We start from the raw sequence: 25,915 nt of genomic DNA, 5'->3' as shown, positions 1-25,915 counted from the left end.
TCCGCGGGTTCCCCAACCCGGTGCGGACAAACTCCTTCCGTCCGCGGGTTCCCCAACCCGGTGTGAACAATCTCCTTCCGTCCGCGGGTTCCCCAACCCGTTGTGAACAATCTCCTTCCGTCCGCGGGTGCCAACCCGGTGTGAACAGTCTCCTTCCGTCCGCGGGTGCCAACCCGGTGTGAACAATCCCCTTCCGTCCGCGGGTTCCCCAACCCGGTGTGAACAATCTGCCTCCGTCCGCAGGTGCCAACCCGGTGTGAACAATCTCCTTCCGTCCGCGGGTGCCAACCCGGTGTGAACAATCTCCTTCCGTCCGAGGGTTCCCCAACCCGGTGTGAACAATCTCCTTCCGTCCACGGGTTCCCCAACCCGGTGTGAACAATCTCCTTCCGTCAACGGGTTCCCCAACCCGGTGCGGAGAATCTCCTTCCGTGCGCGGGTTCCCCAACCCGGTGGGAACAATCTCCTTCCGTCCGCGGGTTCCCCAACCCGGTGCGGACAATCTCCTTCCGTCCGCGGGTTCCCCAACCCGGTGCGGACAATCTCCTTCCGTCCGCGGGTTCCCCAACCCGGTGCGGACAACCTCCTTCCGTCCGCGTGTTCCCCAACCCTGTGCGGACAATCTCCTTCCGTCCGCGGGTTCCCCAACCCGGTGTGAACAATCTGCTTCCGTCCGTGGGTGCCAACCCGGTGTGAACAATCTCCTTCCGTCCGCGGGTACCCCAACCCGGTGTGAACAATCTCCTTCCGTCCGCGGGTTCCCCAACCGGGTGCGGACAATCTCCTTCCGTCCGCGGGTTCCCCAACCCGGTGTGAACAATCTCCTTCCGTCCGCGGGCTCCCCAACCCGGTGTGAACAATCTCCTTCCGTCCGTGGGTTCCCCAACCCGATGTAAACAATCTCTGTGCATCCGCGGGTTCCCCAACCCGGTGTGAACAATCTCTGTGAGTCCGCGGGTTCCCCAACTCGGTGTGAACAATTTCCTTCCGTCCGCGGGTGCCAACCCGGTGTGAACAATCTCCTTCCGTCAGCGGGTGCCAACCCGGTGTGAACAATCTCCTTCCGTCCGCGGGTTCCCCAACCCGGTGTGAACAATCTCCTTCCGTCCGCGGGTTCCCCAACCCGGTGTGAACAATCTCCTTCCGTCCGCGGGTGCCAACCCGGTGTGAACAATCTCCTTCCGTCCGCGGGTTCCCCAACCCGGTGCGAACAATCTCCTTCCGTCCGCGGGTTCCCCAACCCGGTGCGGACAAACTACTTCCGTCCGCGGGTTCCCCAACCCGGTGTGAACAATCTGCTTCCGTCCGCGGGTTCCCCAACACGTTGTGAACAATCTCCTTCTGTCCGCGGGTGCCAACCCGGTGTGAACAATCTCGTTCTGTCCGCGGGTGCCAACCCGGTGTGAACAATCTCCTTCCGTCCGCGGGTTCCCCAACCCGGTGTGAACAATCTGCTTCCGTCCGCGGGTGCCAACCCGGTGTGAACAATCTCCTTCCGTCCGCGGGTGCCAACCCGGTGTGAACAATCTCCTTACGTCCGCGGGTTCCCCAACCCGGTGTGAACAATCTCTGTGTGCCCTCGGGTTCCCCAACCCGGTGTGAACAATCTCCTTCCGTCCGCGGGTTCCCCAACCCGGTGTGAACAATCTCCTTCCGTCCGCGGGTTCCCCAACCCGGTGTGAACAATCTCCTTCCGTCAACGGGTTCCCCAACCCGGTGCGGACAATCTCCTTCCGTCCGCGGGTTCCCCAACCCGGTGTGAACAATCTCCTTCCGTCCGCGTGTTCCGCAACCCGGTGCGGACAATCTCCTTCCGTCCGCGGGATCCCCAACCCGGTGTGAACAATCTCCTTCCGTCCGCGGGTTCCCCAACCCGTTGCGGACAATCTCCTTCTGTCCGCGGGTTCCCCAACCCGGTGTGAACAATCTCCTTCCGTCCGCGGGTTCCCCAACCCGGTGCGGACAATCTCCTTCCGTCCGCGGGTTCCCCAACCCGGTGTGAACAATCTCCTTCCGTCCGCGGGTTCCCCAACCCGGTGCGGACAATCTCCTTCCGTCCGCGGGTTCCCCAACCCGGTGCGGACAATCTCCTTCCGTCCGCGGGTTCCCCAACCCGGTGCGGACAATCTCCTTCCGTCCGCGGGTTCCCCAACCCGGTGTGAACAATCTGCTTCCGTCCGTGGGTGCCAACCCGGTGTGAACAATCTCCTTCCGTCCGCGGGTACCCCAACCCGGTGTGAACAATCTCCTTCCATCCGCGGGTTCCCCAACCGGGTGCGGACAATCTCCTTCCGTCCGCGGGTTCCCCAACCCGGTGTGAACAATCTCCTTCCGTCCGCGGGTTCCCCAACCCGGTGTGAACAATCTCCTTCCGTCCGTGGGTTCCCCAGCCCGATGTACACAATCTCTGTGCATCCGCGGGTTCCCCAACCCGGTGTGAACAATCTCTGTGAGTCCGCGGGTTCCCCAACCCGGTGTGGACAATCTCCTTCCGTCCGCGGGTGCAAACCCAGTGTGAACAATCTCCTTCCATCCGCGGGTGCCAACCCGGTGTGAACAATCTCCTTCCGTCCGCGGGTTCCCCAACCCGGTGCGAACAATCTCCTTCCGTCCGCGGGTTCCCCAACCCGGTGCGGACAAACTCCTTCCGTCCGCGGGTTCCCCAACCCGGTGTGAACAATCTGCTTCCGTCCGCGGGTTCCCCAACCCGTTGTGAACAATCTCCTTCTGTCCGCGGGTGCCAACCCGGTGTGAACAATCTCGTTCTGTCCGCGGGTGCCAACCCGGTGTGAACAATCTCCTTCCGTCCACGGGTTCCCCAACCCGGTGTGAACAATCTGCTTCCGTCCGCGGGTGCCAACCCGGTGTGAACAATCTCCTTCCGTCCGCGGGTGCCAACCCAGTGTGAACAATCTCCTTCCGTCCGCGGGTTCCCCAACCCGGTGTGAACAATCTCTGTGTGCCCTCGGGTTCCCCAACCCGGTGTGAACAATCTCCTTCCGTCCGCGGGTTCCCCAACCCGGTGTGAACAATCTCCTTCCGTCCGCGGGTTCCCCAACCCGGTGTGAACAATCTCCTTCCGTCAACGGGTTCCCCAACCCGGTGCGGACAATCTCCTTCCGTCCGCGGGTTCCCCAACCCGGTGTGAACAATCTCCTTCCGTCCGCGTGTTCCGCAACCCGGTGCGGACAATCTCCTTCCGTCCGCGGGTTCCCCAACCCGGTGTGAACAATCTCCTTCCGTCCGCGTGTTCCGCAACCCGGTGCGGACAATCTCCTTCCGTCCGCGGGTTCCCCAACCCGGTGTGAACAATCTCCTTCCGTCCGCGGGTTCCCCAACCCGGTGCGGACAATCTCCTTCCGTCCGCGGGTTCCCCAACCCGGTGGGAACAATCTCCTTCCGTCCGCGGGTTCCCCAACCCGGTGCGGACAATCTCCTTCCGTCCGCGGGTTCCCCAACCCGGTGTGAACAATCTCCTTCCGTCCGCGGGTTCCCCAACCCGGTGCGGGCAATCTCCTTCCGTCCGCGGGTTCCCCAACCCGGTGTGAACAATCTCCTTCCGTCCGCGGGTTCCCCAACCCGGTGCGGACAATCTCCTTCCGTCCGCGGGTTCCCCAACCCGGTGTGAACAATCTCTGCATGTCCGCTGTTTCCCCAACCCGGTGTGAACAATCTCCTTCCGTCCGCGGTTTCCCCAACCCGGTGGGAACAATCTCCTTCCGTCCGCGAGTTCCCCAACCCGGTGTGAACAATCTCTGTGCATCCGCGGGTTCCCCAACCCGGTGTGAACAATCTCCTTCCGTCCGCGGGTTCCCCAACCCGGTGTGAACACTCTCCTTCCGTCCGCGGGTGCCAACCCGGTGTGAACAATCTCCTTCCGTCAACGGGTTCCCCAACCCGGTGTGAACAATCTCCTTCCGTCCACGGGTTCCCCAACCCGGTGCGGACAATCTCCTTCCGTCCGCGGGTTCCCCAACCCGGTGTGAACAATCTCTGCATGTCCGCTGTTTCCCCAACCCGGTGTGAACAATCTCCTTCCGTCCGCGGTTTCCCCAACCCGGTGGGAACAATCTCCTTCCGTCCGCGGGTGCCAACCCGGTGTGAACAATCTCCTTCCGTCCGCGGGTGCCAACCCGGTGTGAACAATCTCCTTCCGTCCGCGGGTTCCCCAACCCGGTGCGAACAATCTCCTTTCGTCCGCGGGTTCCCCAACCCGGTGCGGACAAACTCCTTCCGTCCGCGGGTTCCCCAACCCGGTGTGAACAATCTGCTTCCGTCCGCGGGTTCCCCAACCCGTTGTGAACAATCTCCTTCTGCCCGCGGGTGCCAACCCGGTGTGAACAATCTCGTTCTGTCCGCGGGTGCCAACCCGGTGTGAACAATCTCCTTCCGTCCGCGGGTTCCCCAACCCGGTGTGAACAATCTGCTTCCGTCCGCGGGTGCCAACCCGGTGTGAACAATCTCCTTCCGTCCGCGGGTGCCAACCCGGTGTGAACAATCTCCTTCCGTCCGCGGGTTCCCCAACCCGGTGTGAACAATCTCTGTGTGCCCTCGGGTTCCCCAACCCGGTGTGAACAATCTCCTTCCGTCCGCGGGTTCCCCAACCCGGTGTGAACAATCTCCTTCCGTCCGCGGGTTCCCCAACCCGGTGTGAACAATCTCCTTCCGTCAACGGGTTCCCCAACCCGGTGCGGACAATCTCCTTCCGTCCGCGGGTTCCCCAACCCGGTGTGGACAATCTCCTTCCGTCCGCGTGTTCCGCAACCCGGTGCGGACAATCTCCTTCCGTCCGCGGGTTCCCCAACCCGGTGTGGACAATCTCCTTCCGTCCGCGGGTTCCCCAACCCGGTGCGGACAATCTCCTTCCGTCCGCGGGTTCCCCAACCCGGTGGGAACAATCTCCTTCCGTCCGCGGGTTCCCCAACCCGGTGCGGACAATCTCCTTCCGTCCGCGGGTTCCCCAACCCGGTGTGAACAATCTCCTTCCGTCCGCGGGTTCCCCAACCCGGTGCGGGCAATCTCCTTCCGTCCGCGGGTTCCCCAACCCGGTGTGAACAATCTCCTTCCGTCCGCGGGTTCCCCAACCCGGTGCGGACAATCTCCTTCCGTCCGCGGGTTCCCCAACCCGGTGTGAACAATCTCTGCATGTCCGCTGTTTCCCCAACCCGGTGTGAACAATCTCCTTCCGTCCGCGGTTTCCCCAACCCGGTGGGAACAATCTCCTTCCGTCCGCGGGTTCACCAACCCGGTGTGAACAATCTCTGTGCATCCGCGGGTTCCCCAACCCGGTGTGAACAATCTCCTTCCGTCCGCGGGTTCCCCAACCCGGTGTGAACACTCTCTTTCCGTCCGCGGGTGCCAACCCGGTGTGAACAATCTCCTTCCGTCAACGAGTTCCCCAACCCGGTGTGAACAATCTCCTTCCGTCCGCGGGTTCCCCAACCCGGTGCGGGCAATCTCCTTCCGTCCGCGGGTTCCCCAACCCGGTGTGAACAATCTCCTTCCGTCCGCGGGTTCCCCAACCCGGTACGGACAATCTCCTTCCGTCCGCGGGTTCCCCAACCCGGTGTGAACAATCTCTGCATGTCCGCTGTTTCCCCAACCCGGTGTGAACAATCTCCTTCCGTCCGCGGTTTCCCCAACCCGGTGGGAACAATCTCCTTCCGTCCGCGGGTTCCCCAACCCGGTGTGAACAATCTCTGTGCATCCGCGGGTTCCCCAACCCGGTGTGAACAATCTCCTTCCGTCCGCGGGTTCCCCAACCCGGTGTGAACACTCTCCTTCCGTCCGCGGGTGCCAACCCGGTGTGAACAATCTCCTTCCGTCCGCGGGTGCCAACCCGGTGTGAACAATCTCCTTCCGTCCGCGGGTTCCACAACCCGGTTGGAACAATCTCCTTCCGTCCGCGGGTTCCACAACCCGGTGCGGACAATCTCCTTCCGTCCGCGGCTTCCCCAACCCGGTGCGGACAATCTCCTTCCGTCCGCGGGTTCCCCAACCCGGTGCGGACAATCTCCTTCCGTCCGCGGGTTCCCCAACCCGGTGTGGACAATCTCCTTCCGTCCGCGGGTTCCCCAACCCGGTGTGAACAATCTCCTTCCGCCCGCGGGTTCCCCAACCCGGTGTGAACAATCTCCTTCCGTCCGCGGGTTCCCCAACCCGGTGTAAACAATCTCTGTGCAGCCGCGGGTTCCCCAACCCGGTGTGAACAATCTCCTTCCGTCCGCGGTTTCCCCAACCCGGTGGGAACAATCTCCTTCCGTCCGCGGGTTCCCCAACCCGGTGTGAACAATCTCCTTCCGTCCGCGGGTTCCCCATCCCGGTGTGAACAATCTCCTTCCGTCCGCGGGTTCCCCAACCCGGTGCGGACAATCTCCTTCCGTCCGCGGGTTCCCCAACCCGGTGTGAACAATCTCCTTCCGTCCGCGGGTTCCCCAACCCGGTGCGGGCAATCTCCTTCCGTCCGCGGGTTCCCCAACCCGGTGTGAACAATCTCCTCTCGTCCGCGGGTTCCCCAACCCGGTGCGGACAATCTCCTTCCGTCCGCGGGTTCCCCAACCCGGTGTGAACAATCTCTGCATGTCCGCTGTTTCCCCAACCCGGTGTGAACAATCTCCTTCCTTCCGCGGGTTCCCCAACCCGGTGTGAACAATCTCTGTGCATCCGCGGGTTCCCCAACCCGGTGTGAACAATCTCCTTCCGTCCGCGGGTTCCCCAACCCGGTGTGAACACTCTCCTTCCGTCCGCGGGTGCCAACCCGGTGTGAACAATCTCCTTCCGTCCGCGGGTGCCAACCCGGTGTGAACAATCTCCTTCCGTCCGCGGGTTCCACAACCCGGTGTGAACAATCTCCTTCCGTCCGCGGGTTCCCCAACCCGGTGCGGACAATCTCCTTCCGTCCGCGGCTTCCCCAACACGGTGCGGACAATCTCCTTCCGTCCGCGGGTTCCCCAACCCGGTGCGGACAATCTCCTTCCGTCCGCGGGTTCCCCAACCCGGTGTGGACAATCTCCTTCCGTCCGCGGGTTCCCCAACCCGGTGTGAACAATCTCCTTCCGCCCGCGTGTTCCCCAACCCGGTGTGAACAATCTCCTTCCGTCCGCGGGTTCCCCAACCCGGTGTAAACAATCTCTGTGCATCCGCGGGATCCCCAACCCGGTGTGAACAATCTCCTTCCGTCCGCGGTTTCCCCAACCCGGTGGGAACAATCTCCTTCCGTCCGCGGGTTCCCCAACCCGGTGTGGACAATCTCCTTCCGTCCGCGGGTTCCCCAACCCGGTGTGAACAATCTCCTTCCGCCCGCGGGTTCCCCAACCCGGTGTGAACAATCTCCTTCCGTCCGCGGGTTCCCCAACCCGGTGTAAACAATCTCTGTGCATCCGCGGGATCCCCAACCCGGTGTGAACAATCTCCTTCCGTCCGCGGTTTCCCCAACCCGGTGGGAACAATCTCCTTCCGTCCGCGGGTTCCCAACCCGGTGTGAACAATCTCCTTTCGTCCGCGGGTTCCCCAACCCGGTGTGAACAATCTCCTTCCGTTCGCGGGTACCCGAACCCGATGTGAACAATCTCCTTCCGTCCGCGGGTTCCACAACCCGGTGTGAACAATCTCCTTCCGTCCGCGGGTTCCCCAACCCGGTGTGAACAATCTTTGTGAGTCCGCGGGTTCCCCAACCCGGTGTGAACAATCTCCTTCCATCCGCGGGTTCCCCAACCCGGTGTGAACAATCTCCTTCCATCCGCAGGTTCCCCAACCCGGTGTGAACAATCTCCTTCCGTCCGCGGGTGCCAACCCGGTGTGAACAATCTCCTTCCGTCCGTGGGTTCCCCAACCCGGTGTGAACAATCTCCTTCAGTCCGCGGGTGCCAACCCGGTGTGAACAATCTCCTTCCGTCTGCGGGTACCCCAACCCGGTGCGGACAATCTCCTTCCGTCCGCGGGTTCCCCAACCCGGTGTGAACAATCTCCTTCCGTCCGCGGGTACCCCAACCCGATGTGAACAATCTCCTTCCGTCCGCGGGTTCCCCAACCGGGTGCGGACAATCTCCTTCCGTCCGCGGGTTCCCCAACCCGGTGCGGACAATCTCCTTCCGTCCGCGGGTTCCCAACCCGGTGTGAACAATCTCCTTCCGTCCGCGGGTTCCCCAACCCGGTGCGGGCAATCTCCTTCCGTCCGCGGGTTCCCCAACCCGGTGTGAACAATCTCCTTCCGTCCGCGGGTTCCCCAACCCGGTGCGGACAATCTCCTTCCGTCCGCGGGTTCCCCAACCCGGTGTGAACAATCTCTGCATGTCCGCTGTTTCCCCAACCCGGTGTGAACAATCTCCTTCCGTCCGCGGTTTCCCCAACCCGGTGGGAACAATCTCCTTCCGTCCGCGGGTTCCCCAACCCGGTGTGAACAATCTCTGTGCATCCGCGGGTTCCCCAACCCGGTGTGAACAATCTCCTTCCGTCCGCGGGTTCCCCAACCCGGTGTGAACAATCTCCTTCCGTCCGCGGGTGCCAACCCGGTGTGAACAATCTCCTTCCGTCCGCGGGTGCCAACCCGGTGTGAACAATCTCCTTCCGTCCGCGGGGTCCACAACCCGGTTGGAACAATCTCCTTCCGTCCGCGGGTTCCACAACCCGTTGCGGACAATCTCCTTCCGTCCGCGGGTTCCCCAACCCGGTGTGGACAATCTCCTTCCGTCCTCGGGTTCCCCAACCCGGTGTGAACAATCTCCTTCCGCCCGCGGGTTCCCCAACCCGGTGTGAACAATCTCCTTCCGTCCGCGGCTTCCCCAACCCGGTGTAAACAATCACTGTGCATCCGCGGGTTCCCCAACCCGGTGTGAACAATCTCCTTCCGTCTGCGGTTTCCCCAACCCGGTGGGAACAATCTCCTTCCGTCCGCGGGTTCCCCAACCCGGTGTGAACAATCTCCTTCCGTCCGCGGGTTCCCCAACCCGGTGTGAACAATCTCCTTCCGTCCGCGGGTTCCCCAACCCGGTGCGGACAATCTCCTTCTGTCGGCGGGTTCCCCAACCCGGTGTTAACAATCTCCTTCCGTCCGCGGGTTCCCCAACCCGGTGCGGGCAATCTCCTTCCGTCCGCGGGTTCCCCAACCCGGTGTGAACAATCTCCTTCCGTCCGCGGGTTCCCCAACCCGGTGCGGACAATCTCCTTCCGTCCGCGGGTTCCCCAACCCGGTGTGAACAATCTCTGCATGTCCGCTGTTTCCCCAACCCGGTGTGAACAATCACCGTCCTTCCGCGGGTTCCCCAACCCGGTGTGAACAATCTCTGTGCATCCGCGGGTTCCCCAACCCGGTGTGAACAATCTCCTTCAGTCCGCGGGTTCCCCAACCCGGTGTGAACACTCTCCTTCCGTCCGCGGGTGCCAACCCGGTGTGAACAATCTCCTTCCGTCCGCGGGTGCCAACCCGGTGTGAACAATCTCCTTCCGTCCGCGGGTTCCACAACCCGGTGTGAACAATCTCCTTCCGTCCGCGGGTTCCCCAACCCGGTGCGGACAATCTCCTTCCGTCCGCGGCTTCCCCAACCCGGTGCGGACAATCTCCTTCCCTCCGCGGGTTCCCCAACCCGGTGCGGACAATCTCCTTCCGTCCGCGGTTTCCCCAACCCGGTGTGGACAATCTCCTTCCGTCCGCGGGTTCCCCAACCCGGTGTGGACAATCTCCTTCCGCCCGCGGGTTCCCCAACCCGGTGTGAACAATCTCCTTCCGTCCGCGGGTTCCCCAACCCGGTGTGAACAATCTCTGTGCATCCGCGGGTTACCCAACCCGGTGTGAACAATCTCCTTCCGTCCGCGGTTTCCCCAACCCGGTGGGAAAAATCTCCTTCCGTCCGCGGGTTCCCCAACCCGGTGTGAACAATCTCCTTTCGTCCGCGGGTTCCCCAACCCGGTGTGAACAATCTCCTTCCGTTCGCGGGTACCCGAACCCGATGTGAACAATCTCCTTCCGTCCGCGGGTTCCACAACCCGGTGTGAACAATCTCCTTCCGTCCGCGGGTTCCCCAACCCGGTGTGAACAATCTTTGTGAGTCCGCGGGTTCCCCAACCCGGTGTGAACAATCTCCTTCCGTCCGCGGGTTCCCCAACCCGGTGTGAACAATCTCCTTCCATCCGCAGGTTCCCCAACCCGGTGTGAACAATCTCCTTCCGTCCGCGGGTGCCAACCCGGTGTGAACAATCTCCTTCCGTCCGCGGGTTCCCCAACCCGGTGTGAACAATCTCCTTCCGTCCGCTGGTACCCCAACCCGGTGCGGACAATCTCCTTCCGTCCGCGGGTTCCCCAACCCGGTGTAAACAATCTCTGTGCATCCGCGGGATCCCCAACCCGGTGTGAACAATCTCCTTCCGTCCGCGGTTTCCCCAACCCGGTGGGAACAATCTCCTTCCGTCCGCGGGTTCCCCAACCCGGTGTGGACAATCTCCTTCCGTCCGCGGGTTCCCCAACCCGGTGTGAACAATCTCCTTCCGCCCGCGGGTTCCCCAACCCGGTGTGAACAATCTTCTTCCGTCCGCGGGTTCCCCAACCCGGTGTAAACAATCTCTGTGCATCCGCGGGATCCCCAACCCGGTGTGAACAATCTCCTTCCGTCCGCGGTTTCCCCAACCCGGTGGGAACAATCTCCTTCCGTCCGCGGGTTCCCCAACCCGGTGTGAACAATCTCCTTTCGTCCGCGGGTTCCCCAACCCGGTGTGAACAATCTCCTTCCGTTCGCGGGTACCCGAATCCGATGTGAACAATCTCCTTCCGTCCGCGGGTTCCACAACCCGGTGTGAACAATCTCCTTCCGTCCGCGGGTTCCCCAACCCGGTGTGAACAATCTTTGTGAGTCCGCGGGTTCCCCAACCCGGTGTGAACAATCTCCTTCCATCCGCGGGTTCCCCAACCCGGTGTGAACAATCTCCTTCCATCCGCAGGTTCCCCAACCCGGTGTGAACAATCTCCTTCCGTCCGCGGGTGCCAACCCGGTGTGAACAATCTCCTTCCGTCCGTGGGTTCCCCAACCCGGTGTGAACAATCTCCTTCAGTCCGCGGGTGCCAACCCGGTGTGAACAATCTCCTTCCGTCCGCGGGTACCCCAACCCGGTGCGGACAATCTCCTTCCGTCCGCGGGTTCCCCAACCCGGTGTGAACAATCTCCTTCCGTCCGCGGGTACCCCAACCCGATGTGAACAATCTCCTTCCGTCCGCGGGTTCCCCAACCGGGTGCGGACAATCTCCTTCCGTCCGCGGGTTCCCCAACCCGGTGCGGACAATCTCCTTCCGTCTGCGGGTTCCCAACCCGGTGTGAACAATCTCCTTCCGTCCGCGGGTTCCCCAACCCGGTGCGGGCAATCTCCTTCCGTCCGCGGGTTCCCCAACCCGGTGTGAACAATCTCCTTCCGTCCGCGGGTTCCCCAACCCGGTGCGGACAATCTCCTTCCGTCCGCGGGTTCCCCAACCCGGTGTGAACAATCTCTGCATGTCCGCTGTTTCCCCAACCCGGTGTGAACAATCTCCTTCCGTCCGCGGTTTCCCCAACCCGGTGGGAACAATCTCCTTCCGTCCGCGGGTTCCCCAACCCGGTGTGAACAATCTCTGTGCATCCGCGGGTTCCCCAACCCGGTGTGAACAATATCCTTCCATCCGCGGGTTCCCCAACCCGGTGTGAACAATCTCCTTCCGTCCGCGGGTGCCAACCCGGTGTGAACAATCTCCTTCCGTCCGCGGGTGCCAACCCGGTGTGAACAATCTCCTTCCGTCCGCGGGGTCCACAACCCGGTTGGAACAATCTCTTTCCGTCCGCGGGTTCCACAACCCGTTGCGGACAATCTCCTTCCGTCCGCGGGTTCCCCAACCCGGTGTGGACAATCTCCTTCCGTCCTCGGGTTCCCCAACCCGGTGTGAACAATCTCCTTCCGCCCGCGGGTTCCCCAACCCGGTGTGAACAATCTCCTTCCGTCCGCGGCTTCCCCAACCCGGTGTAAACAATCACTGTGCATCCGCGGGTTCCCCAACCCGGTGTGAACAATCTCCTTCCGTCTGCGGTTTCCCCAACCCGGTGGGAACAATCTCCTTCCGTCCGCGGGTTCCCCAACCCGGTGTGAACAATCTCCTTCCGTCCGCGGGTTCCCCAACCCGGTGTGAACAATCTCCTTCCGTCCGCGGGTTCCCCAACCCGGTGCGGACAATCTCCTTCTGTCCGCGGGTTCCCCAACCCGGTGTTAACAATCTCCTTCCGTCCGCGGGTTCCCCAACCCGGTGCGGGCAATCTCCTTCCGTCCGCGGGTTCCCCAACCCGGTGTGAACAATCTCCTTCCGTCCGCGGGTTCCCCAACCCGGTGCGGACAATCTCCTTCCGTCCGCGGGTTCCCCAACCCGGTGTGAACAATCTCTGCATGTCCGCTGTTTCCCCAACCCGGTGTGAACAATCTCCGTCCTTCCGCGGGTTCCCCAACCCGGTGTGAACAATCTCTGTGCATCCGCGGGTTCCCCAACCCGGTGTGAACAATCTCCTTCAGTCCGCGGGTTCCCCAACCCGGTGTGAACACTCTCCTTCCGTCCGCGGGTGCCAACCCGGTGTGAACAATCTCCTTCCGTCCGCGGGTGCCAACCCGGTGTGAACAATCTCCTTCCGTCCGCGGGTTCCACAACCCGGTGTGAACAATCTCCTTCCGTCCGCGGGTTCCCCAACCCGGTGCGGACAATCTCCTTCCGTCCGCGGCTTCCCCAACCCGGTGCGGACAATCTCCTTCCGTCCGCGGGTTCCCCAACCCGGTGCGGACAATCTCCTTCCGTCCGCGGTTTCCCCAACCCGGTGTGGACAATCTCCTTCCGTCCGCGGGTTCCCCAACCCGGTGTGGACAATCTCCTTCCGCCCGCGGGTTCCCCAACCCGGTGTGAACAATCTCCTTCCGTCCGCGGGTTCCCCAACCCGGTGTGAACAATCTCTGTGCATCCGCGGGTTACCCAACCCGGTGTGAACAATCTCCTTCCGTCCGCGGTTTCCCCAACCCGGTGGGAACAATCTCCTTCCGTCCGCGGGTTCCCCAACCCGGTGTGAACAATCTCCTTTCGTCCGCGGGTTCCCCAACCCGGTGTGAACAATCTCCTTCCGTTCGCGGGTACCCGAACCCGATGTGAACAATCTCCTTCCGTCCGCGGGTTCCACAACCCGGTGTGAACAATCTCCTTCCGTCCGCGGGTTCCCCAACCCGGTGTGAACAATCTTTGTGAGTCCGCGGGTTCCCCAACCCGGTGTGAACAATCTCCTTCCGTCCGCGGGTTCCCCAACCCGGTGTGAACAATCTCCTTCCATCCGCAGGTTCCCCAACCCGGTGTGAACAATCTCCTTCCGTCCGCGGGTGCCAACCCGGTGTGAACAATCTCCTTCCGTACGCGGGTTCCCCAACCCGGTGTGAACAATCTCCTTCCGTCCCCGGGTACCCCAACCCGGTGCGGACAATCTCCTTCCGTCCGCGGGTTCCCCAACCCGGTGTGAACAATCTCCTTCCGTCCGCGGGTACCCCAACCCGATGTGAACAATCTCCTTCCGTCCGCGGGTTCCCCAACCGGGTGCGGACAATCTCCTTCCGTCCGCGGGTTCCCCAACCCGGTGCGGACAATCTCCTTCCGTCCGCGGGTTCCCAACCCGGTGTGAACAATCTCCTTCCGTCCGCGGGTTCCCCAACCCTGTGCGGACAATCTCCTTCCGTCCGCGGGTTCCCCAACCCGGTGTGAACAATCTCCTTCCGTCCGCGGGTTCCCCAACCCGGTGCGGGCAATCTCCTTCCGTCCGCGGGTTCCCCAACCCGGTGTGAACAATCTCCTTCCGTCCGCGGGTTCCCCAACCCGGTGCGGACAATCTCCTTCCGTCCGCGGGTTCCCCAACCCGGTGTGAACAATCTCTGCATGTCCGCTGGTTCCCCAACCCGGTGTGAACAATCTCCTTCCTTCCGCGGGTTCCCCAACCCGGTTTGAACAATCTCTGTGCATCCGCGGGTTCCCCAACCCGGTGTGAACAATCTCAGTGAGTCCGCGGGTTCCCCAACCCGGTGTGAACAATCTCCTTCCGTCCGCAGGTGCCAACCCGGTGTGAACAATATCCTTCCGTCCGCGGGTTCCCCAAACCGGTGTGAACAATCTCCTTCCGTCCGCGGCTTCCCCAACCCGGTGCGGACAATCTCCTTCCGTCCGCGGGTTCCCCAACCCGGTGCGGACAATCTCCTTCCGTCCGCGGGTTCCCCAACCCGGTGTGGACAATCTCCTTCCGTCCGCGGGTTCCCCAGCCCGTTGTGAACAATCTCCTTCCGCCCACGGGTTCCCCAACCCGGTGTGAACAATCTCCTTCCGTCCGCGGGTTCCCCAACCCGGTGTAAACAATCTCTGTGCATCCGCGGGTTCCCCAACCCGGTGTGAACAATCTCCGTCCGTCCGCGGTTTCCCCAACCCGGTGGGAACAATCTCCTTCCGTCCGCGGGTTCCCCAACCCGGTGTGAACAATCTCCTTTCGTCCGCGGGTTCCCCAACCCGGTGTGAACAATCTCCTTCCGTCCGCGGGTTCCCCAACCCGGTGTGAACAATCTCCTTCCATCCGCAGGTTCCCCAACCCGGTGTGAACAATCTCCTTCCGTCCGCGGGTGCCAACCCGGTGTGAACAATCTCCTTCCGTCCGTGGGTTCCCCAACCCGGTGTGAACAATCTCCTTCAGTCCGCGGGTGCCAACCCGGTGTGAACAATCTCCTTCCGTCCGCGGGTACCCCAACCCGGTGCGGACAATCTCCTTCCGTCCGCGGGTTCCCCAACCCGGTGTGAACAATCTCCTTCCGTCCGCGGGTACCCCAACCCGATGTGAACAATCTCCTTCCGTCCGCGGGTTCCCCAACCGGGTGCGGACAATCTCCTTCCGTCCGCGGGTTCCCCAACCCGGTGCGGACAATCTCCTTCCGTCTGCGGGTTCCCAACCCGGTGTGAACAATCTCCTTCCGTCCGCGGGTTCCCCAACCCGGTGCGGGCAATCTCCTTCCGTCCGCGGGTTCCCCAACCCGGTGTGAACAATCTCCTTCCGTCCGCGGGTTCCCCAACCCGGTGCGGACAATCTCCTTCCGTCCGCGGGTTCCCCAACCCGGTGTGAACAATCTCTGCATGTCCGCTGTTTCCCCAACCCGGTGTGAACAATCTCCTTCCGTCCGCGGTTTCCCCAACCCGGTGGGAACAATCTCCTTCCGTCCGCGGGTTCCCCAACCCGGTGTGAACAATCTCTGTGCATCCGCGGGTTCCCCAACCCGGTGTGAACAATCTCCTTCCATCCGCGGGTTCCCCAACCCGGTGTGAACAATCTCCTTCCGTCCGCGGGTGCCAACCCGGTGTGAACAATCTCCTTCCGTCCGCGGGTGCCAACCCGGTGTGAACAATCTCCTTCCGTCCGCGGGGTCCACAACCCGGTTGGAACAATCTCTTTCCGTCCGCGGGTTCCACAACCCGTTGCGGACAATCTCCTTCCGTCCGCGGGTTCCCCAACCCGGTGTGGACAATCTCCTTCCGTCCTCGGGTTCCCCAACCCGGTGTGAACAATCTCCTTCCGCCCGCGGGTTCCCCAACCCGGTGTGAACAATCTCCTTCCGTCCGCGGCTTCCCCAACCCGGTGTAAACAATCACTGTGCATCCGCGGGTTCCCCAACCCGGTGTGAACAATCTCCTTCCGTCTGCGGTTTCCCCAACCCGGTGGGAACAATCTCCTTCCGTCCGCGGGTTCCCCAACCCGGTGAGAACAATCTCCTTCCGTCCGCGGGTTCCCCAACCCGGTGTGAACAACCTCCTTCCGTCCGCGGGTTCCCCAACCCGGTGCGGACAATCTCCTTCTGTCCGCGGGTTCCCCAACCCGGTGTTAACAATCTCCTTCCGTCCGCGGGTTCCCCAACCCGGTGCGGGCAATCTCCTTCCGTCCGCGGGTTCCCCAACCCGGTGTGAACAATCTCCTTCCGTCCGCGGGTTCCCCAACCCGGTGCGGACAATCTCCTTCCGTCCGCGGGTTCCCCAACCCGGTGTGAACAATCTCTGCATGTCCGCTGTTTCCCCAACCCGGTGTGAACAATCTCCGTCCTTCCGCGGGTTCCCCAACCCGGTGTGAACAATCTCTGTGCATCCGCGGGTTCCCCAACCCGGTGTGAACAATCTCCTTCAGTCCGCGGGTTCCCCAACCCGGTGTGAACACTCTCCTTCCGTCCGCGGGTGCCAACCCGGTGTGAACAATCTCCTTCCGTCCGCGGGTGCCAACCCGGTGTGAACAATCTCCTTCCGTCCGCGGGTTCCACAACCCGGTGTGAACAATCTCCTTCCGTCCGCGGGTTCCCCAACCCGGTGCGGACAATCTCCTTCCGTCCGCGGCTTCCCCAACCCGGTGCGGACAATCTCCTTCCGTCCGCGGGTTCCCCAACCCGGTGCGGACAATCTCCTTCCGTCCGCGGTTTCCCCAACCCGGTGTGGACAATCTCCTTCCGTCCGCGGGTTCCCCAACCCGGTGTGGACAATCTCCTTCCGCCCGCGGGTTCCCCAACCCGGTGTGAACAATCTCCTTCCGTCCGCGGGTTCCCCAACCCGGTGTGAACAATCTCGGTGCATCCGCGGGTTACCCAACCCGGTGTGAACAATCTCCTTCCGTCCGCGGTTTCCCCAACCCGGTGGGAACAATCTCCTTCCGTCCGCGGGTTCCCCAACCCGGTGTGAACAATCTCCTTTCGTCCGCGGGTTCCCCAACCCGGTGTGAACAATCTCCTTCCGTTCGCGGGTACCCGAACCCGATGTGAACAATCTCCTTCCGTCCGCGGGTTCCACAACCCGGTGTGAACAATCTCCTTCCGTCCGCGGGTTCCCCAACCCGGTGTGAACAATCTTTGTGAGTCCGCGGGTTCCCCAACCCGGTGTGAACAATCTCCTTCCGTCCGCGGGTTCCCCAACCCGGTGTGAACAATCTCCTTCCATCCGCAGGTTCCCCAACCCGGTGTGAACAATCTCCTTCCGTCCGCGGGTGCCAACCCGGTGTGAACAATCTCCTTCCGTACGCGGGTTCCCCAACCCGGTGTGAACAATCTCCTTCCGTCCCCGGGTACCCCAACCCGGTGCGGACAATCTCCTTCCGTCCGCGGGTTCCCCAACCCGGTGTGAACAATCTCCTTCCGTCCGCGGGTACCCCAACCCGATGTGAACAATCTCCTTCCGTCCGCGGGTTCCCCAACCGGGTGCGGACAATCTCCTTCCGTCCGCGGGTTCCCCAACCCGGTGCGGACAATCTCCTTCCGTCCGCGGGTTCCCAACCCGGTGTGAACAATCTCCTTCCGTCCGCGGGTTCCCCAACCCTGTGCGGACAATCTCCTTCCGTCCGCGGGTTCCCCAACCCGGTGTGAACAATCTCCTTCCGTCCGCGGGTTCCCCAACCCGGTGCGGGCAATCTCCTTCCGTCCGCGGGTTCCCCAACCCGGTGTGAACAATCTCCTTCCGTCCGCGGGTTCCCCAACCCGGTGCGGACAATCTCCTTCCGTCCGCGGGTTCCCCAACCCGGTGTGAACAATCTCTGCATGTCCGCTGGTTCCCCAACCCGGTGTGAACAATCTCCTTCCTTCCGCGGGTTCCCCAACCCGGTTTGAACAATCTCTGTGCATCCGCGGGTTCCCCAACCCGGTGTGAACAATCTCAGTGAGTCCGCGGGTTCCCCAACCCGGTGTGAACAATCTCCTTCCGTCCGCAGGTGCCAACCCGGTGTGAACAATATCCTTCCGTCCGCGGGTTCCCCAAACCGGTGTGAACAATCTCCTTCCGTCCGCGGCTTCCCCAACCCGGTGCGGACAATCTCCTTCCGTCCGCGGGTTCCCCAACCCGGTGCGGACAATCTCCTTCCGTCCGCGGGTTCCCCAACCCGGTGTGGACAATCTCCTTCCGTCCGCGGGTTCCCCAGCCCGGTGTGAACAATCTCCTTCCGCCCACGGGTTCCCCAACCCGGTGTGAACAATCTCCTTCCGTCCGCGGGTTCCCCAACCCGGTGTAAACAATCTCTGTGCATCCGCGGGTTCCCCAACCCGGTGTGAACAATCTCCGTCCGTCCGCGGTTTCCCCAACCCGGTGGGAACAATCTCCTTCCGTCCGCGGGTTCCCCAACCCGGTGTGAACAATCTCCTTTCGTCCGCGGGTTCCCCAACCCGGTGTGAACAATCTCTGTGAGTCCGCGGGTTCCCCAACCCGGTGTGAACAATCTCCTTCCGTCCGCGGGTTCCCCAACCCGGTGTGAACAATCTCCTTCCATCCGCAGGTTCCCCAACCCGGTGTGAACAATCTCATTCCGTCCGCGGGTGCCAACCCGGTGTGAACAATCTCCTTCCGTCCGCGGGTTCCCCAACCCGGTGTGAACAATCTCCTTCCGTCCGCGGGTGCCAACCCGGTGTGAACAATCTCCTTCCGTCCGCGGGTACCCCAACCCGGTGCGGGCAATCTCCTTCCGTCCGCGGGTTCCCCAACCCGGTGTGAACAATCTCCTTCCGTCCGCGGGTTCCCCAACCCGGTGCGGACAATCTCCTTCCGTCCGCGGGTTCCCCAACCCGGTGTGAACAATTTCTGCATGTCCGCTGGTTCCCCAACCCGGTGTGAACAATCTCCTTCCTTCCGCGGGTTCCCCATCCCGGTTTGAACAATCTCTGTGCATCCGCGGGTTCCCAACCCGGTGTGAACAATCTCAGTGAGTCCGCGGGTTCCCCAACCCGGTGTGAACAATCTCCTTCCGTCCGCAGGTGCCAACCTGGTGTGAACAATCTCCTGCCGTCCGCGGGTTCCCCAACCCGGTGTGAACAATCTCCTTTCGTCCGCGGGTTCCCCAACCCGGTGTGAACAATCTCTGTGAGTCCGCGGGTTCCCCAACCCGGTGTGAACAATCTCCTTCCGTCCGCGGGTTCCCCAACCCGGTGTGAACAATCTCCTTCCATCCGCAGGTTCCCCAACCCGGTGTGAACAATCTCATTCCGTCCGCGGGTGCCAACCCGGTGTGAACAATCTCCTTCCGTCCGCGGGTTCCCCAACCCGGTGTGAACAATCTCCTTCCGTCCGCGGGTGCCAACCCGGTGTGAACAATCTCCTTCCGTCCGCGGGTACCCCAACCCGGTGCGGGCAATCTCCTTCCGTCCGCGGGTTCCCCAACCCGGTGTGAACAATCTCCTTCCGTCCGCGGGTTCCCCAACCCGGTGCGGACAATCTCCTTCCGTCCGCGGGTTCCCCAACCCGGTGTGAACAATCTCTGCATGTCCGCTGGTTCCCCAACCCGGTGTGAACAATCTCCTTCCTTCCGCGGGTTCCCCATCCCGGTTTGAACAATCTCTGTGCATCCGCGGGTTCCCAACCCGGTGTGAACAATCTCAGTGAGTCCGCGGGTTCCCCAACCCGGTGTGAACAATCTCCTTCCGTCCGCAGGTGCCAACCCGGTGTGAACAATATCCTTCCGTCCGCGGGTTCCCCAAACCGGTGTGAACAATCTCCTTCCGTCCGCGGCTTCCCCAACCCGGTGCGGACAATCTCCTTCCGTCCGCGGGTTCCCCAACCCGGTGTGAACAATCTCCTTCCGTCTGCGGTTTCCCCAACCCGGTGGGAACAATCTCCTTCCGTCCGCGGGTTCCCCAACCCGGTGTGAACAATCTCCTTCCGTCCGCGGGTTCCCCAACCCGGTGTGAACAATCTCCTTCCGTCCGCGGGTTCCCCAACCCGGTGCGGACAATCTCCTTCTGTCCGCGGGTTCCCCAACCCGGTGTTAACAATCTCCTTCCGTCCGCGGGTTCCCCAACCCGGTGCGGGCAATCTCCTTCCGTCCGCGGGTTCCCCAACCCGGTGTGAACAATCTCCTTCCGTCCGCGGGTTCCCCAACCCGGTGCGGACAATCTCCTTCCGTCCGCGGGTTCCCCAACCCGGTGTGAACAATCTCTGCATGTCCGCTGTTTCCCCAACCCGGTGTGAACAATCTCCGTCCTTCCGCGGGTTCCCCAACCCGGTGTGAACAATCTCTGTGCATCCGCGGGTTCCCCAACCCGGTGTGAACAATCTCCTTCAGTCCGCGGGTTCCCCAACCCGGTGTGAACACTCTCCTTCCGTCCGCGGGTGCCAACCCGGTGTGAACAATCTCCTTCCGTCCGCGGGTGCCAACCCGGTGTGAACAATCTCCTTCCGTCCGCGGGTTCCACAACCCGGTGTGAACAATCTCCTTCCGTCCGCGGGTTCCCCAACCCGGTGCGGACAATCTCCTTCCGTCCGCGGCTTCCCCAACCCGGTGCGGACAATCTCCTTCCGTCCGCGGGTTCCCCAACCCGGTGCGGACAATCTCCTTCCGTCCGCGGTTTCCCCAACCCGGTGTGGACAATCTCCTTCCGTCCGCGGGTTCCCCAACCCGGTGTGGACAATCTCCTTCCGTCCGCGGGTTCCCCAACCCGGTGCGGGCAATCTCCTTCCGTCCGCGGGTTCCCCAACCCGGTGTGAACAATCTCCTTCCGTCCGCGGGTTCCCCAACCCGGTGCGGACAATCTCCTTCCGTCCGCGGGTTCCCCAACCCGGTGTGAACAATCTCTGCATGTCCGCTGTTTCCCCAACCCGGTGTGAACAATCTCCGTCCTTCCGCGGGTTCCCCAACCCGGTGTGAACAATCTCTGTGCATCCGCGGGTTCCCCAACCCGGTGTGAACAATCTCCTTCAGTCCGCGGGTTCCCCAACCCGGTGTGAACACTCTCCTTCCGTCCGCGGGTGCCAACCCGGTGTGAACAATCTCCTTCCGTCCGCGGGTGCCAACCCGGTGTGAACAATCTCCTTCCGTCCGCGGGTTCCACAACCCGGTGTGAACAATCTCCTTCCGTCCGCGGGTTCCCCAACCCGGTGCGGGCAATCTCCTTCCGTCCGCGGGTTCCCCAACCCGGTGTGAACAATCTCCTTCCGTCCGCGGGTTCCCCAACCCGGTGCGGACAATCTCCTTCCGTCCGCGGGTTCCCCAACCCGGTGTGAACAATCTCTGCATGTCCGCTGGTTCCCCAACCCGGTGTGAACAATCTCCTTCCTTCCGCGGGTTCCCCAACCCGGTTTGAACAATCTCTGTGCATCCGCGGGTTCCCCAACCCGGTGTGAACAATCTCAGTGAGTCCGCGGGTTCCCCAACCCGGTGTGAACAATCTCCTTCCGTCCGCAGGTGCCAACCCGGTGTGAACAATATCCTTCCGTCCGCGGGTTCCCCAAACCGGTGTGAACAATCTCCTTCCGTCCGCGGCTTCCCCAACCCGGTGCGGACAATCTCCTTCCGTCCGCGGGTTCCCCAACCCGGTGCGGACAATCTCCTTCCGTCCGCGGGTTCCCCAACCCGGTGTGGACAATCTCCTTCCGTCCGCGGGTTCCCCAGCCCGGTGTGAACAATCTCCTTCCGCCCACGGGTTCCCCAACCCGGTGTGAACAATCTCCTTCCGTCCGCGGGTTCCCCAACCCGGTGTAAACAATCTCTGTGCATCCGCGGGTTCCCCAACCCGGTGTGAACAATCTCCGTCCGTCCGCGGTTTCCCCAACCCGGTGGGAACAATCTCCTTCCGTCCGCGGGTTCCCCAACCCGGTGTGAACAATCTCCTTTCGTCCGCGGGTTCCCCAACCCGGTGTGAACAATCTCTGTGAGTCCGCGGGTTCCCCAACCCGGTGTGAACAATCTCCTTCCGTCCGCGGGTTCCCCAACCCGGTGTGAACAATCTCCTTCCATCCGCAGGTTCCCCAACCCGGTGTGAACAATCTCATTCCGTCCGCGGGTGCCAACCCGGTGTGAACAATCTCCTTCCGTCCGCGGGTTCCCCAACCCGGTGTGAACAATCTCCTTCCGTCCGCGGGTGCCAACCCGGTGTGAACAATCTCCTTCCGTCCGCGGGTACCCCAACCCGGTGCGGGCAATCTCCTTCCGTCCGCGGGTTCCCCAACCCGGTGTGAACAATCTCCTTCCGTCCGCGGGTTCCCCAACCCGGTGCGGACAATCTCCTTCCGTCCGCGGGTTCCCCAACCCGGTGTGAACAATTTCTGCATGTCCGCTGGTTCCCCAACCCGGTGTGAACAATCTCCTTCCTTCCGCGGGTTCCCCATCCCGGTTTGAACAATCTCTGTGCATCCGCGGGTTCCCAACCCGGTGTGAACAATCTCAGTGAGTCCGCGGGTTCCCCAACCCGGTGTGAACAATCTCCTTCCGTCCGCAGGTGCCAACCTGGTGTGAACAATCTCCTGCCGTCCGCGGGTTCCCCAACCCGGTGTGAACAATCTCCTTTCGTCCGCGGGTTCCCCAACCCGGTGTGAACAATCTCTGTGAGTCCGCGGGTTCCCCAACCCGGTGTGAACAATCTCCTTCCGTCCGCGGGTTCCCCAACCCGGTGTGAACAATCTCCTTCCATCCGCAGGTTCCCCAACCCGGTGTGAACAATCTCATTCCGTCCGCGGGTGCCAACCCGGTGTGAACAATCTCCTTCCGTCCGCGGGTTCCCCAACCCGGTGTGAACAATCTCCTTCCGTCCGCGGGTGCCAACCCGGTGTGAACAATCTCTTTCCGTCCGCGGGTACCCCAACCCGGTGCGGGCAATCTCCTTCCGTCCGCGGGTTCCCCAACCCGGTGTGAACAATCTCCTTCCGTCCGCGGGTTCCCCAACCCGGTGCGGACAATCTCCTTCCGTCCGCGGGTTCCCCAACCCGGTGTGAACAATCTCTGCATGTCCGCTGGTTCCCCAACCCGGTGTGAACAATCTCCTTCCTTCCGCGGGTTCCCCATCCCGGTTTGAACAATCTCTGTGCATCCGCGGGTTCCCAACCCGGTGTGAACAATCTCAGTGAGTCCGCGGGTTCCCCAACCCGGTGTGAACAATCTCCTTCCGTCCGCAGGTGCCAACCCGGTGTGAATAATATCCTTCCGTCCGCGGGTTCCCCAAACCGGTGTGAACAATCTCCTTCCGTCCGCGGCTTCCCCAACCCGGTGCGGACAATCTCCTTCCGTCCGCGGGTTCCCCAACCCGGTGCGGACAATCTCCTTCCGTCCGCGGGTTCCCCAACCCGGTGTGGACAATCTCCTTCCGTCCGCGGGTTCCCCAGCCCGGTGTGAACAATCTCCTTCCGCCCACGGGTTCCCCAACCCGGTGTGAACAATCTCCTTCCGTCCGCGGGTTCCCCAACCCGGTGTAAACAATCTCTGTGCATCCGCGGGTTCCCCAACCCGGTGTGAACAATCTCCGTCCGTCCGCGGTTTCCCCAACCCGGTGGGAACAATCTCCTTCCGTCCGCGGGTTCCCCAACCCGGTGTGAACAATCTCCTTTCGTCCGCGGGTTCCCCAACCCGGTGTGAACAATCTCCTTCCGTTCGCGGGTACCCGAACCCGATGTGAACAATCTCCTTCCGTCCGCGGGTTCCACATCCCGGTGTGAGCAATCTCCTTCCGTCCGCGGGTTCCCCAACCCGGTGTGAACAATCTCTGTGAGTCCGCGGGTTCCCCAACCCGGTGTGAACAATCTCCTTCCGTCCGCGGGTTCCCCAACCCGGTGTGAACAATCTCCTTCCATCCGCAGGTTCCCCAACCCGGTGTGAACAATCTCCTTCCGTCCGCGGGTGCCAACCCGGTGTGAACAATCTCCTTCCGTCCGCGGGTTCCCCAACCCGGTGTGAACAATCTCCTTCCGTCCGCGGGTGCCAACCCGGTGTGAACAATCTCCTTCCGTCCGCGGGTACCCCAACCCGGTGCGGACAATCTTCTTCCGTCCGCGTGTTCCCCAACCCGGTGTGAACACTCTCCTTCCGTCCGCGGGTTCCCCAACCAGGTGTGAACAATCTCTGTGTGCCCTCGGGTTCCCCAACCCGGTGTGAACAATCTCCTTCCGTCCGCGGGTTCCCCAACCCGGTGTGAACAATCTCCTTCCGTCCGCGGGTTCCCCAACCCGGTGTGAACAATCTCCTTCCGTCCGCGGGTTCCCCAACCGGGTGCGGACAATCTCCTTCCGTCCGGTGTTTCCCCAACCCGGTGTGAACAATCTCCTTCCGTCCACGGGTTCCCCAACCCGGTGTGAACAATCTCCTTCCGTCCGCGGGTTCCCCAAACCGATGTGAACAATCTCTGTCCGTCTGCGGGTGCCAACCCGGTGTGAACAATCTCCTTCCGTCCGCGGGTGCCAACCCGGTGTGAATAATCTCCTTCCGTCCGCGGGTTCCCCAACCCAGTGTGAACAATCTGCTTCCATCCGCGGGTGCCAACCCGGTGTGAACAATCTCCTTCCGTCCGCGGTTGCCAACCCGGTGTGAACAATCTCCTTCCGTCCGCGGGTTCCCCAACCAGGTGTGAACAATCTCTGTGTGCCCTCGGGTTCCCCAACCCGGTGTGAACAATCTCCTTCCGTCCGCGGGTTCCCCAACCAGGTGTGAACAATCTCCTTCCGTCCGCGGGTTCCCCAACCCGGTGTGAACAATCTCCTTCCGTCCGCGGGTTCCCCAACCCGGTGTGAACAATCTCCTTCCGTCCGCGGGTTCCCCAACCCGGTGTGAACAATCTCCTTCCGTCCGCGGGTTCCCCAACCCGGTGTGAACAATCTCCTTCCGTCCGCAGGTTCCCCAACCCGGTGTGAACAATCTCCTTCCGTCCGCGGGTTCCCCAACCCGGTGTGAACAATCTCCTTCCGTCCGCGGGTTCCCCAACCCGGTGTGAACAATCTCCTGCCGTCCGCGGGTTCCCCAGCCCGGTGTGAACAATCTCTGCCTGTCCGCTGGTTCCCCAACCCGGTGTGAACAATCTCCTTCCGTCCGCGGGTTCCCCAACCCGGTGTGAACAATCTCCTTCCGTCCGCGGGTTCCCCAACCCGGTGCGAACAATCTCCTTCCGTCAGCGGGTTCCCCAACCCGGTGCGGACAATCTCCTTCCGTCCGCGGGTGCCAACCCGGTGTGAACAGTCTCCTTCCGTCCGCGGGTACCCCAACCCGGTGCGGACAATCTTCTTCCGTCCGCGTGTTCCCCAACCCGGTGTGAACAATCTCCTTCCGTCCGCGGGTACCCCAACCCGATGTGAACAATCCCCTTCCGTCCGCGGGTTCCCCAACCGGGTGCGGACAATCTCCTTCCGTCCGCTGGTTCCCCAACCCGGTGTGAACAATCTCCTTCCGTCCACGGGTTCCCCAACCCGGTATGAACAATCTCCTTCCGTCCGCGGGTTCCCCAAACCGATGTGAACAATCTCTGTCCGTCTGCGGGTGCCAACCCGGTGTGAACAATCTCCTTCCGTCCGCGGTTGCCAACCCGGTGTGAACAATCTCCTTCCGTCCGCGGGTTCCCCAACCAGGTGTGAACAATCTCTGTGTGCCCTCGGGTTCCCCAACCCGGTGTGAACAATCTCCTTCCGTCCACGGGTTCCCCAACCCGGTGTGAACAATCTCTTTCCGTCCGCGGGTTCCCCAACCCGGTGTGAACAATCTCCTTCCGTCCGCGGGTTCCCCAACCCGGTGTGAACAATCTCCTTCCGTCCGCGGGTTCCCCAACCCGGTGTGAACAATCTCCTTCCGTCCGCGGGTTCCCCAACCCGGTGTGAACAATCTCCTGCCGTCCGCGGGTTCCCCAGCCCGGTGTGAACAATCTCTGCCTGTCCGCTGGTTCCCCAACCCGGTGTGAACAATCTCCTTCCGTCCGCGGGTTCCCCAACCCGGTGTGAACAATCTCCTTCCGTCCGCGGGTTCCCCAACCCGGTGCGAACAATCTCCTTCCGTCAGCGAGTTCCCCAACCCGGTGCGGACAATCTCCTTCCGTCCGCGGGTTGCCCAACCCGGTGTGAACAATCTCCTTCCGTCCGAGGGTTCCCCAACCCGGTGTGAACAATCTCCTTCCGTCCGCGGGTTCCCCAACCCGGTGTGAACAATCTCCTTCCATCCGC

The sequence above is a fragment of the Hypanus sabinus genome, chromosome 6 (assembly GCF_030144855.1).
Source record: "Hypanus sabinus isolate sHypSab1 chromosome 6, sHypSab1.hap1, whole genome shotgun sequence".
In the NCBI taxonomy this organism is placed as follows: Eukaryota; Metazoa; Chordata; class Chondrichthyes; order Myliobatiformes; family Dasyatidae; genus Hypanus; species Hypanus sabinus.
The sequence above is the reverse complement of the archived record's forward strand: the minus strand, read 5'-3'. Positions refer to the sequence as shown.